This window comes from Microtus oregoni, unplaced genomic scaffold (assembly GCF_018167655.1).
Source record: "Microtus oregoni isolate MIOR12 unplaced genomic scaffold, Mior012 000002F_ref0000024, whole genome shotgun sequence".
NCBI lineage: Eukaryota > Metazoa > Chordata > Mammalia > Rodentia > Cricetidae > Microtus > Microtus oregoni.
The window spans coordinates 8,805,138-8,818,405 of NW_024543061.1; the positions used below are offsets into that span (position 1 = coordinate 8,805,138).

General features: G+C 40.2%; 1 pseudogene; it reads right to left on the reverse strand.

Annotated features, from left to right (window-relative positions):
- Window positions 1-1,222: 1,222 nt before the first annotated feature.
- Window positions 1,223-3,807, reverse strand: LOC121465886 (annotated as a pseudogene).
- Between the last annotated feature and the right edge of the window lie 9,461 nt (window positions 3,808-13,268).

The following is a 13,268-nucleotide window of genomic DNA, read 5'->3' on the forward strand; positions in this document are numbered from 1 at the left end:
CCTTTAAGGAGGGCCTGGTCTATTATACCATATTGGGATAGTAGCAATCCACAGGGTCTCTCCCTCTGTGAAAACAAAAGAAGAAACTCCTTTCCAAAGCATCATGTCCTTAGATTCAAATTTTAAAGTCAAGGTATTTTCAAAATATCTATCTTGGATTGGTTCAGCTGCATTTATTTTTAAGCAAATATCTTTTAGCAGCTGTTGCTCCTTCCTCAGAATTCAAACAATTCACAGAGAGCATAATAGCATACAGTATCAAGATTCTCTGAGTGTTTTCCATATTTCTGTGGCTTTATTTTAACCTCTATTTCATTTATATTTTTATTTTTTGAGACAGGTTCTTTGTATATCTTTGTCCTGGAATAACTCTGTAGACCAGGCTGTCCTTGAACTCTCAGTTATCCATCTGTCTCTGCCTCCCAGGCATTGGAATTAAAGGCACGTCCTACCACACCTTGAAGTCACAGAGGTTAATCTACTTCTGTCTCCCAAGGGTTGGGATGAAAGGTGTGTACTGCCACACTCAAATACTCTTTTTCTTCCTTTTTTTTTTTTACTTTTAAGAACTTGAACCTTCAGCCTGCATATATTTTTAACACACGATAAAACATTTAGAAATTTTCTTTGTCTTTGAATCTCTCTTTACTGTATCTCTCTCTCTTTTTTTCTGACCACATGAGCCTTTAAATTACTGAGCAATATGGGTAGGATTAAAGCCGTGGTTTGGTTTTGTTGGCTAGATCCAGCCCCTTCCTTAGCTTTCCAGCCTCATGGCAGAGGTACTGCTGGAGCCATTTTTATTGCCACAACTCTGTGGCATTTCAAAGTCCCTGCCAACAAGCAAGCTGCAGCACTGCACTCAGAAATCACACTCAAACACTCTGTAGTCAGATCGCCTGCCTGAAAGAGTAAGAGTTTGCCCTGGCAGTACAGACCAGAACGCCAGCATTTTATTTTTTTTCTCTCTGCTTCCACTTTTTTTTTTAAATTGGGAAACCAAGGTGTACACAAGAAAAGCCTGCATAAACTGGATGCAGAGACACAGCTGCTGGCTACTACACTTACTCCACAACACACATGTGCACCAGATCTTTTTGGCTAAAAGATGGAAGAGTGAGACATTTTCCCGTGTGGATGGCCGAGTGAAGCACAGGCTAGGAAGGCTTTCACAGACAGCTAAAGGAGAGGTACCACTAAGCGGTCACCATGCTGGGGGCAGTTAGCTTGTGCTTGAACTTGGCTGTGGCGGTGCCTGATGCATCTTTTGGCTTCTTCCTCCTCTTCTTCTGTCTGGAGAGGCATCTCAGCGCAGACTCTCCATTCCTGGGGGGCACCACAAGCTGAGGCAGCCTGCCAGACTGTGTGGGGTACCTGGTCATCACGTTCTCCTGGAAGAGGGGCTGGGAGAGCAGATGGTGTAGCTCCTGCTTCAGGATCTTCATCTGCTTCTGTCTCCAACGCTCTTCCTGCTGGTCGGCTTTTCCTCCTTTTTACATGTCTTCTTCCAGCTCGATCTCGAGGGCTGCTGGTGCCTGCTCAATCAAGGAGTTGTGCAGACAAGCCTGGAAGTTCCCGGTACTCAGCCTTTTCAATCTGCCGGGCTAGACGGATCCGCTCCTTGACCACATCCATGTACTTTGACTGCACTGGGAACAGTGGGACGTCCTCATCTTTCTTCAGAGTTTTGTAAATCTTCTTGAAGTTCATCACATCCTCGGGCCCAATCAGCATGAAGCTGAGGCCTTCACTGGTAGCACGTGCAGTCCGACCACTCCAGTGGATATAAATCTCTGAGGTGCAGGGCACCTGGTAATGGATGACAAGTTGAACTTTAGGAATATCCAGACCCCGAGCTGTCACATCTGTTGCCAAGAGAACACAGTCTTCCAGACGGGCAAACTTCTCCAGGTTTCTGAGCCTCTGTTTCTGGTGCATGCAGGAATTTGATGCAGGAGAAGCTGTTGGCAAACACCAGGCTGCGGCCTGAATACTGCATGAGGAAATAGTAGAGATACAAGTCTTTCTCATCTGTCTTACAGTGGATCTTGGTCTCTGTCAGGGTCTCCACTGTTCCCTCGTTCCTCGTGAGGTCAATAACTTTTGGCTTGCCCCGCATGCCAATCTTCTGCATGAGAAGGTCAAGTTTGGTGGTTTTATCTATTTCCTTCAAATGCTTCTTATGAAGGATTCGAGCAGGAGCTTGGTGTACCAGGGTCAGTGTGGCAGAAAAAACAAGAGTTTGTCGATTAGGGTTGTACCAGGGAGTCATTTAACATCACTAGAAGCTGGGAGAACTAAGCAAAATGGCCTTTCTCAACCATTCGATCAGCCTAATCTATCACGAGGCACGTGAGCTGCCGAAGGTTGCTTAAATGAGGATGTTTTTCTTTAACTAACTCCCAGAGTCGACCAGGGGTGGCGATCACAATCTCTGAATGGCGATTCAGCATCCTCTGCTGCTTTTGTGTGGACATTCCACCAACTAAAATTGCTGTCTTAATCCCTGTAAACCTGGCAACAGCATCAATGTGTTGTCTGACCTGGATGGGCAGCTCTCGAGTGGGCGTCAGGATGAGTCTCAGCAGGGGGCGCCGTGAGTGTACGTTATAAACAGCAACATGGTTACACAGCTCCTGTCTTAACTTCCCAGACTGCTCTTCATCAAGCTTTTCTCCACCATTCTCATTTTGCTTGGGGATAAGCTTGTCCTCAACCAAGGAAGAAGGTCCTTCACCATCATCATCATCATCATCATCATCATCATCATCATCATCATCATCATCATCATCATCATCATCATGGGAGAGCAGTGCCCGGGCTGACGTAGAGGCACTAGTCTCTGGTTCGGCCTTTGCCCCAACCTCACTGGGCTGCGCTTCATTCTCAGTTCTGGCCTCATCAAGCAACACTCCAGATTCAGTCCCATCCGTGCGAGGTGACCCCAGATCAGCAGCGGCTCCTACCCTGCTCTCCCTCGGTGGTATCCCAGTGCTATGCAGGATAGGTGGAGCCTTCATCTTATGCCACTGCAGCACTGCATGAATCATCGGGATGGCAAACGCAAGAGTTTTCCCGCTTCCTGTCTCAGCAGCTCCAAGGATGTCCAGCTTGTTCCGGATGGCAGGGGCCAAGGTCAAAGCCTGGATTGGGGTGGTGCAGAGAAGCCTAGAAAGCTGAGTGCTCGGAAAATGGCCTTGGGCACAAACAGGTCCCTCCAGGTGGACACGTCTGCCTTCTGGCCGTGCGCTTCAGACATCCAGGTCTTTGCTTTCTTGGGCACTTTTAGAAGTGGTGCTCTGGGAAAGATCTATTTTTTTTCCTTTGTTTTTCTTCTTCTTCTTCTTTTTTTTTTTTTTTTTTTTTTTGGAACAGCCTGTGCCAGGCTTCCCGAGGCTGATTTCCCTACCTTTTGATCCAAACAGTCTCTGGCTCAGAATCTTTGACTTCATCCTGGGCAGTACTTCCTCTGGCAGCCACTAACACATCTTTCCGTTTCTTCAGTTTGGTCTTTTTCTTCGGGGAGCTAGACTCTTCTTCATCCTCCTCCTCCTCTTCCGAAACAGCCTGGGCCTTTCTCTTCTTGGGCTCCTCCTTTGAGAAGAAACCAGAGGGGTTTTTGGCAGGGGAGACTAAACGGTAATCTGTCAGTTCCTCTAAGCACACCAAGTCATCCATCTGTCCATCCACAAACAGATTTGGGTCGATCTTCACCTGCTTCCACTTCCCCACCACTTTGATGCCCTTCGTCTGAAATACATCACAGCTTGGTGGCTTTGGCCTTGATTTGGTCTCCTTTATCTTCATGGTTGCAGGATAATCACCGCCAGACATCTCTCCAGCACTGGGATGTCTGTGCCAACCTGCTGAACACCAGCATTTTAAAACTGCACAACTTTTTTCCTGCTACAGCTGAAAACAAACACGCATACAGTCGGCTTTTATCAACACCATTTAAGTGTTTCATAGCAGGACCACTTAAGAGACCTGCAGGGTTTTGCAGCTAAAGCTGAGTCAGGAAGCCTCTCTTAGATGAGAGCGCTTGCTTGCCTCTAGCAGAGCAGACCTGAGAAATTGCTGCTACCAAGAAAATATGCTTTACTTTATTCTTTCCCAAGCTTTCTCAGGTTTGCTGTAGATTCAGTTATCCACGTTGGGTACCATTCTGTAGTAGGAGCTGTGGGCTGTGTTCCTGCCACCCAGCTCCCACCTGACTGGCTAGCTTATGCCCCCAAATAACAACACACAAACTGTATTCATATAAACACTGGTTGGGCCATTTTTATTAATGTGTGTAGCACCACGAGGTGGTGACTTACCAGGAAGATTCAAGCCTACATCCATCTTGGACTGGAGCTTCATCGTGTCTGCCCAGAGAGGAGAGGCATGACATCTGCCTCACTTCCCTTCTTCCCAGCATTCTATTCTGTTTACTCCACCCACCTGTGTTCTAACCTATCAGGCCAAGCAGTTTCTTTATTAATTAAACAATGAAAGCAACAGATTGATATATGACATTCCCACATTACTCCCTTATGGTTGGATGGGTTGGGGGGAGTTTCTTAAAGGAAATACCACTCAATGGTAGAAAAATGTCAGTTATTCAAGATGTATTTTACTCACAATATGCAATCACCTTAAATTTTTAATAATTGCATTTTGAATACATTTATAAATATAGCAAAATAGACAAGGGTCTGACATATATTTCAAAAAGGAAAAAATCAACAACATATCTAAATTAATTTAAATTAAAATATCAAGTTTATAATCTAATATGGATATTTTAAGATGTACCACTGCATATAAATTACCAATATCCAACTAGTACTCAAGAAGAATTGAACTAGATAAAGCTACAGAAGAAGAGAAAAATGATGCTAGATGAAGAACTAAATATACTGTTATATTGTTAACAAGTCAAATGTTTTATAAATGTGGTGATGGCTTACAACTCTGTGTAACCCTAATTTTGGGCAATTGGATATCATCTTTTGCTATTACAATAATCCATGAGTGCTCATGATATATATATATTTGCATGCATGCACAATACATGCAAAATTGCATATCAACAATATATAAAAATAAGTCCTTAAAAAGATTAAGAGTTCAAAGTACTGTGTTCCTTCGGAGATCAGGAACAAATTGATTTCTGCCATTGCAATTCCAAGATGGACACTTTCCCATCCCTGATGCATGACATCAACTGCCATGATCTTAAAATGATATTTCACAATGCTTGATTGAATATGATTGTTATTCCATTCAATGTGGGGACCCTTATGAGTACAGTGGTATGCTACTTTTAATATTAAATTTCTTTCTTTTTTTTTTTTTTGCTTTTTCGAGACAGGGTTTCTCTGTGGCTTTGGAGCCTACCCTGGAACTAGCTCTGTAGACCAGGCCGGTCTCGAACTCACAGAGATCCGCCTGCCTCTGCCTCCCGAGTGCTGGGATTAAAGGCGTGCGCCACCATCGCCCAGCGGTATATTAAATTTCTTATTCCATTTTCAATTTTGTGCAGTTTATATTTAAGTAGAAGTATTATCTGGGAATGAATCTAAGACTTTATGTAAGAGCAGTCCATGCTCAGCTTAAGTATTTTATTTTTATGTGTGTGTATTGCTGTGTGTGTGTGTATGTGTGTGAATATTTAAGTGTGTGCATGAGAATACACATCCCAAAGATGTTAAAGGAGAATTGAAGGTATAGACACAGTTTTGAGACATCCAGCATGGGTGTTGAAATAAGAATTCAGGTTTATGTTACAGTATTACTTAACTATGGAGACATATCTCCAGCACAACAGTTACAATACAGACATTTAAACTCATTTGTATGCCAAAAAATTAATCATTTTGACTTGCCTATTCTGTTAGAGAAAAGAATTGTTAATAGGCTCATTAGATAGAAAAAATGAAGGAAATGGGAAATACTCTTCAATAAAAGTACCTAAGAATGAAGTACATTCACTTGATTGTGTATACCAGAGATCACATGGTACACAGATACATTGTTGCAAACTCCAATAATTCTGTAACTCAGGGAAAAAGGAATATTGCAACTTAGGTATCCCAGGCTCATAAATCTGCTGCCCTGAATGGTTTATATTATTACTTGCATCACTGTAGAAGAGAATTTTTTACATGGTACACAGCAATAAGTTGCCACAACTTCAGGTCCTGTGCAGCTGAAGGTGACAAATTATTCTGTCCAGACACACTATCACTGAACACTGATAGATTCTGTGTTGCATAACACACATAGACAGGGAAGATAGAGACTGCACTGTCTGCATAACAGAGTGTATTCCTACTTTTGGGAAGTTGAAAGCAGATGTTCTTATAATTTGCATTGTCACATTTATCTGGGTGATAAGGTACAATGACCAAAATGTTTTTTTTTAATTAAATATAAAACTCCAACAAAAACCAGAACTATAGAAGATATAGACACTTTCATGATCTTGATACATCCTGAATGCTGACTTGGACAGACTATATAAGGTGTCCAGCCTATTCAGAAAATGTTAGAGAAGTAAATTGTTTCATGTGAATTTGCAAATCATCAAGGTTGTCACAGAACTTGGCACAGTGCAAAAATGTCTCTTCTCAATTCCTCAAAAAAAATCAGTGTCTTTTAAACATTTTAATCTTACCAATGCAGGGAAGTGTGTTCCACAGAGAACATGCCTTTATTGTGAACAGTCAAGCAATCAGACTAGTGTCTATGAGTAGCATATTATGTTGATCTCTTCCGGGTTGAGAATATGTCTCATCACTTCATTCCAAAATCACAAACACAATAAATAAAGTTAACAACTCTTGAATCTGCACAGCTTAATACTAATTCTGTGATAAGTGGTAATTCCTTTTCCTAAAATATCCATGTGTTCTGTAAAGTATAAGTATACAAGTTAAGAAATAAAACCAAGTCATGATCATCATAGTATTTTTGATTAAGATCTTTCATGCCAAACCTGTAATTTCTAGTGCAATGTAATCAATCTGAGTCTTCCATTATTATTGTACCAATTCTGATATGTGTGGACAAACTTGTGCATATTCTCCCTTCTTTTTTTTTTAATTTATTTATTTATTAAGGATTTCTGCCTCGTCCCCACAACCGCTTCCCATTTCCCTCCCCCTCCCCCGATCAAGTCCCCCCCCCCCCTCATCTGCTCGAAGAGCAATCAGGGTTCCCTGACCTGTGAGAAGCCCAAGGACTGCCCACCTCTATCCAGGTCTCGTAAGGTGAGCATTCAAACTGCCTAGGCTCCCACAAAGCCAGTACGTGCAGTAGGATCAAAAACCCACTGCAATTGTTCTTGAATTCTCAGTATTCCTCATTGTCCGCTATGTTCAGCTAGTCCGGATTTATCCCATGCTTTTTCAGACCTAGGCCAGCTGGCCTTGGTGAGATCCCAATAGAACATCCCCATAGTCTTAGTGTGTGGGTGCACCCCTCGTGGTCCTGAGTTCCTTGCTCGTGCTCCGTCTCCTTCTGCTCCTGATTTGGACCTTGAGATTTCTGTCCGGTGCTCCTGTGTGGGTCTCTGTCTCTGTCTCCTTTCATCGCCTGAAGAAGGTTAATATTCCTGAGGATGCCTATGTGTTTGTCTTTGGATTCACCTTATTTAGCTTCTCTAGGAACATGAATTATAGGCTCAATGTCCTTTATTTATGGCTAGAAACCAAATATGAGTGAGTACATCCCATGTTCCTCTTTTTGGGTCTGGCTTACCTCACTCAGGATAGTGTTTTCTATTTCCATCCATTTGTATGCAAAATTCAAGAAGTCCTTGTTTTTTTACTGCTGAGTAATACTCTAATATGTATATATTCCATACTTTCTTCATCCATTCTTCCGTTGAAGGGCATCTAGGTTGTTTCCAGGTTCTGGCTATTACAAACAATGCTGCCATGAAGATAGTTGAGCATATACTTTTGTTGTATAATAGGGCCTCTCTTGGGTATATTCCCAAGAGTGGTATTGCTGGATCCAGGGGTAGGTTGATCCCGAATTTCCTGAGAACCGAAACACTGTTTTCCAGAGTGGTTGCACAAGTTTGCATTCCCACCAGCAATGGGTGAGTGTACCCCTTTCTCCACAACCTCTCCAGCAAAGGCTATCATTGGTGTTTTTTATTTTAGCCATTCTGACAGGTGTAAGGTGGTATCTTAAAGTTGTCTTGATTTGCATTTCCCTGATCGCTAAGGAAGTTGAGCATGACCTTAAGTGTCTTTTGGCCATTTGAAGTTCTTCTGTTGAGAATTCTCTGTTCAGATCAGTGCCCCATTTTATAATTGGGTTGATTAGCCTTTTACGGTCTAGTTTCTTGAGTTCTTTATATATTTTGGAGATCAAACCTTTGTCAGTTGCAGGGTTGGTGAAGATCTTCTCCCAGTCAGTGGGTTGTCTTTTTGTCTTAGTGACAGTGTCCTTTGCTTTACAGAAGCTTCTCAGCCTCAGGAAGTCCCATTTATTCAATGATGCCCTTAGTGTCTGTGCTGCTGGGGTTATACATAGGAAGTGGTCTCCTGTGCCCATGTGCTGTAGAGTACTTCCCACTTTCTCTTCTATCAGGTTCACCAATGGAATCGAATAGAAGACCCTGACATTAACCCACAAACCTATGAACACCTGATCTTCGATAAAGGAGCTAAAAGTATACAATGGAAAAAAGAGAGCATATTCTCCCTTCTTACCTGAGGTAAAACAGCTTTTCTCAAGTTAAGTAACAAGGGGAACTCTAAGAAAAACATATATTGACAATCAGGGAAGAGGAAATAGACGAGATCTCTTGAAAAAAATTGGAATCATGTGGTTGGGGGGAGAGAAGGCAGAAGGAAAAGAGGAGGGGTGAAAGGGAAGGCAAGGGGAACTTGAGGGAATGGGAGAGTTGAGATGGAGGAAAGAGAGAGACAGAAAACAATGAAAGAGATATTTTAATTGAACAAGCCATTATGGGACTGACAAGAAACTTAGCACTAGCTGGGCGGTGGTGGCACACGCCTTTAATCCCAGCACTCGGGAGGCAGAGGCAGGCGGATCTCTGTGAGTTCGAGACCAGCCTGGTCTACAAGAGCTAGTTCCAGGACAGGCTCCAAAGCCACAGAGAAACCCTGTGTCGAAAAGCCAAAAAAAAAAAAAAAAAAGAAACTTAGCACTAGAAAAATTTCCAGGAATGGACAGGATGACCCCAGCTAAGACCCTAAGCAATAATGGAGAGGGTCCCAGGAACTGGCCTTGGCATCTTGTCATATTGATGATTAACTTACATGTCATAAAAGAGCCTTCATCCAGCACCAAATAGAAACAGAAGCAGAGACCAATAGCAGAGCAGAGGGCTGAGCTCCCAAAGTCCTTTTGAAGGGAGTAATGAGACTATGAGCTAAAAGGTCATGACCATGATGGAGACACTCACTGAAACACTCTACCTCAGCTAATGGGAACTCACCAATTGCAATCAAACAGCAAAGAAACCAGCATAGAACAAAACTAGACCCTCCGAATATGGATGACATTTGTATGGCTGGAGCAGACTGCAGGATCAATGACAGTGGCACCAGAATTTATCCTTTCTGCTAGTGCTGGCTTTTGGGGAACACATTCTCATTGAATGTGTACCTTGTTCAGCCTAGACATAGCAGTGAGAATCTTGGATTTTCTTCAAATCAATGTGCCTTACACTCTCTAAGGAGTGAATTGGTTGTGTGGTGGAAGGAATAAGAGAAAGTGAGGGAGTGGAAACTTGGGTTGGTATTTAAAATGAAAACAGATGGTTTGTTTACTTTTTAAAAAAATAAATTAAATCAATGAAAAATAAGACAACTTAATCCCAGAAAATAACCATGCATGATGTTTTTCTTGGTGTCTCATCATACTAGCTTTTTTCTATCATGTTAGATCAACTATCATATTCATAACTTGATGTAATCTCCTAAACAAATATTCATTCATACATTTTAATGCACTTTGATATTTAAATTGCAAAGATTATCATTATCAAATATCATTCAGTTTCTTAAAGAAAATACCACTCAATGGTAGAAAAAATGTCAGTTATTCAAGATGTATTTTACTCACAATATGAAATCCCCTTAGACTTTTAAAAATTGCATTTTGAATACATTTATAAATATAGCAAAATAGACAAGAGTCGGACATATATTTCAAAAGGAAAAATAAACAACATTTCTAAAGCATTTTAATTTAAAAATATCAAGGTTATAATCTAATATTGATGTTTTAAGCTGTACCACTGCATATAAATTACCAATATCCAACCAGTGCTCAAGAAGAATTGAAGTAGATAAAAGCTACAGGAGAAGAGAATAATGAAGACAGATGAAGAACTAAATATACAGTGATATTGCTAGCAACTCAAATGTTTTATAAATATGGTGATGGCCACTGAAAATCAACAAGAGGTATTTAAACTATGCTGTGCTTTTTATGTGGAGTGTTTGGTCATGGTACAGACAGATTGAAGAGACATAAGTGATGGGAGAATAAGAGTGTTAGCAGATGAAGAGACAGACTCTTTTGAATGAGGTGCAGAGAGCTAGAGCTATTAGTGAAGATCTACCTCTTCGGAAGGACATAATTCTTTGTTTTCTAAGCTAATTGTGTGTGTGTGTGTGTGTGTGTGTGTGTGTGTGTGTGTGTTTAAAATTACTTCTAGTAAGTCAGTTCTTAAGGAAACATTGTCATGTAAATAGAGAATCTGATGCTGGTTTTATCTTAAGACTTTCCATTGTCACAAAATGAAACTTGTTTTATGTTTTAGTGATATAAAATTTGCTTCCTTTTACTGGAAACATAAACTAGCACAATATTAGACTTAACTTGTGCTGGCATGCCCATTACAGGTATTGTATTGTAACCAATGTGAAAATATAGAATCTGTCCTTTCAGAACATAAGTCACATGCCCATTGAAACCCAGAATAAGTGCCAATGTTATGATAAAAACTTTTAATTTTTCAAAATCCATTAAAAGAAATACATTCACTTGCCAAATTTCATTCATTTACATACTGTTATGATCAATTCCTTCAGGTAAAAGAATTTCATTATAAAAAGAACAGAACCAGGTTTTTAATAATTTCCTTACCTTGTTGCCAAGGAAGGATTTTTTTCTTTAAACCTCTTCTATTAACCTGTTGTTCCTTATAAAATTCTAAGGCTTCCAACACACAACACATTTCTGATTAATAATTGATTGATTTCTGCATTTCCTTCTGTTAATGGACCAGGCAACCCAGTATTGCATCAAATATGGGAAAGATAAAGTGAACAATTTTTTTTTGAATTGTCTTTTGAAGTTGTACAAATAATAAAGTTAGTTCTTATTTACCAGGAATAACTTTAACACTTTCAACATGAAATACAACTCTTTATGCATATTGAGAATCAACAATGATTTTGAGAAATCCTTTAAAGTCTAATAAAATCACCACAATGACAACTCTGATTTTGAACTGGCACAGCAACATTTCTGTGGATTTCTTGATGTTTGTGGTGATAGTGATGGAGACCAATTGATGGTGACCAATGCCAGTTGGTCCTCATAGGTTGCTGGCTATTGATATCTCAACCATTTGAGCCCAGAGAGAAACTAGAGAGGAGCTGACATTATTCTCATGAACTGTCTTTTTTTTTAATATCATTACCTTCATCCCTAAGAGAACAGGACTGAGTTAGTTTGCCCCTAACTATGATTTGTGACATATATTCCAATTTTGTCATGGGGCACATTGCAAGATGACCCATGTAGACCAGAACAAAGCAGAGAACATTGTCTTTGGTACACTACAATGGACCCTGTTGTAAATCTTAAGTCAACACTTAATATTTCACCTATTTTTGTTTATGTTTTGAGTTTTAGGGTTTTATCTGTTTTTTGAGATTTTTAAGACTACTTTTATAAGGTCTTTTTGAGGGCTGAGAAGGTTGTTCTTTAAACTTAGGAGATTTGATTTATAACAGTATTATGACTGTCAAGGAGAAGGAAGGAGAATATATAACCTCCTGTTATCAATGCCTGAGATAAGACTGATACATTTTGCCATGGGTTCTCATAAGAAAGCCACAAATAAGATGAAATTTTGTTTTGCTTCCTGAATGATTTTGTTTGGTTCCAAGTGTCTGTTTAAAGGTAACATTTTCTATTTCTGTCAGGAAGAATGTAATGTTAAAGTCCTGTTTGGAAGGATTATCTGATTTGGCTTGGTACATCTAATGATTACATAAAAAAAGAGTGAGATTAGCTAAGAGTAAGCACTGTATAAAATGAGAATTGATACTTGGCAGTGAAGGGGGAGACCACCAATATTAAAGCAGGAACCAGTAGGTGGATCAAACATTGTAGCCAGGCTTGAGAAACACAGTATCCTTCTGGACTGGATTGTAGGAAGACCAAGAACAGAGAAAAAAGGTTACAATTTGGAGGAGATAATGGCAGAACTGAGATCTAAGTTACAAGAAGAAGGCAAATCCAGAGGGATACAATGTAGGAAACCTCAGTCTATTTTTCAATGAGATGTAGAAAACTTCTCACCAATCTGTAGCTCTTATTATTGCACTTCTAGTCCTTTACCAAGTATTACAGGGAATGGCACAAAGAAGACAATAAATCAACAATGAAAAGAGCCTGGCAGCTTACTTACACTTCAGGGGCTATGTAGTGTTGTATACACTGTTCTAAGGGGAAAGAATTGGAAAAAAAGTGAGAAAAAAACATAGAAATTGCAAAATTCATGCACTCACCTTGTATGTTTTCAAAACACTATTCTTTCAAGACTTAAGATTAAGCTTTTACATCTGTAGAAAATATATGCATCACAGTTCTAGCCACGACAGCTGCACATATTGAGACAGGGTGAGTTATTGAGGGCAGAAAGCTCTTTAACTGTGTTCAGCATCACAGGATGCTGCTCATTTGCATGTGCTGGAATCCAATCCTCAGACAATAGGTCTCCTTCATTGGATGGTCACACCCTGAGAGGAGTCAGTTTAAGTAAATACACAACATAAAAATGAGGCTCTCACTCTATTTCTTGGTTTCCTAATGCCCTGCCTTCTTGTTAAAGAAAAGAAAGTAATGTAAAGTTACTTAACCTTTATGTTAAATAAAGCAACTGCCTGGTTGCTCAAGGAATTTCTTGGATAACATGATTAACCCTGTGGATATTTTATTCACCTCTTTAAGGATAGTTTCCAGATGTGATTAAATGAGAATTAATCATTACTCTTTGAACT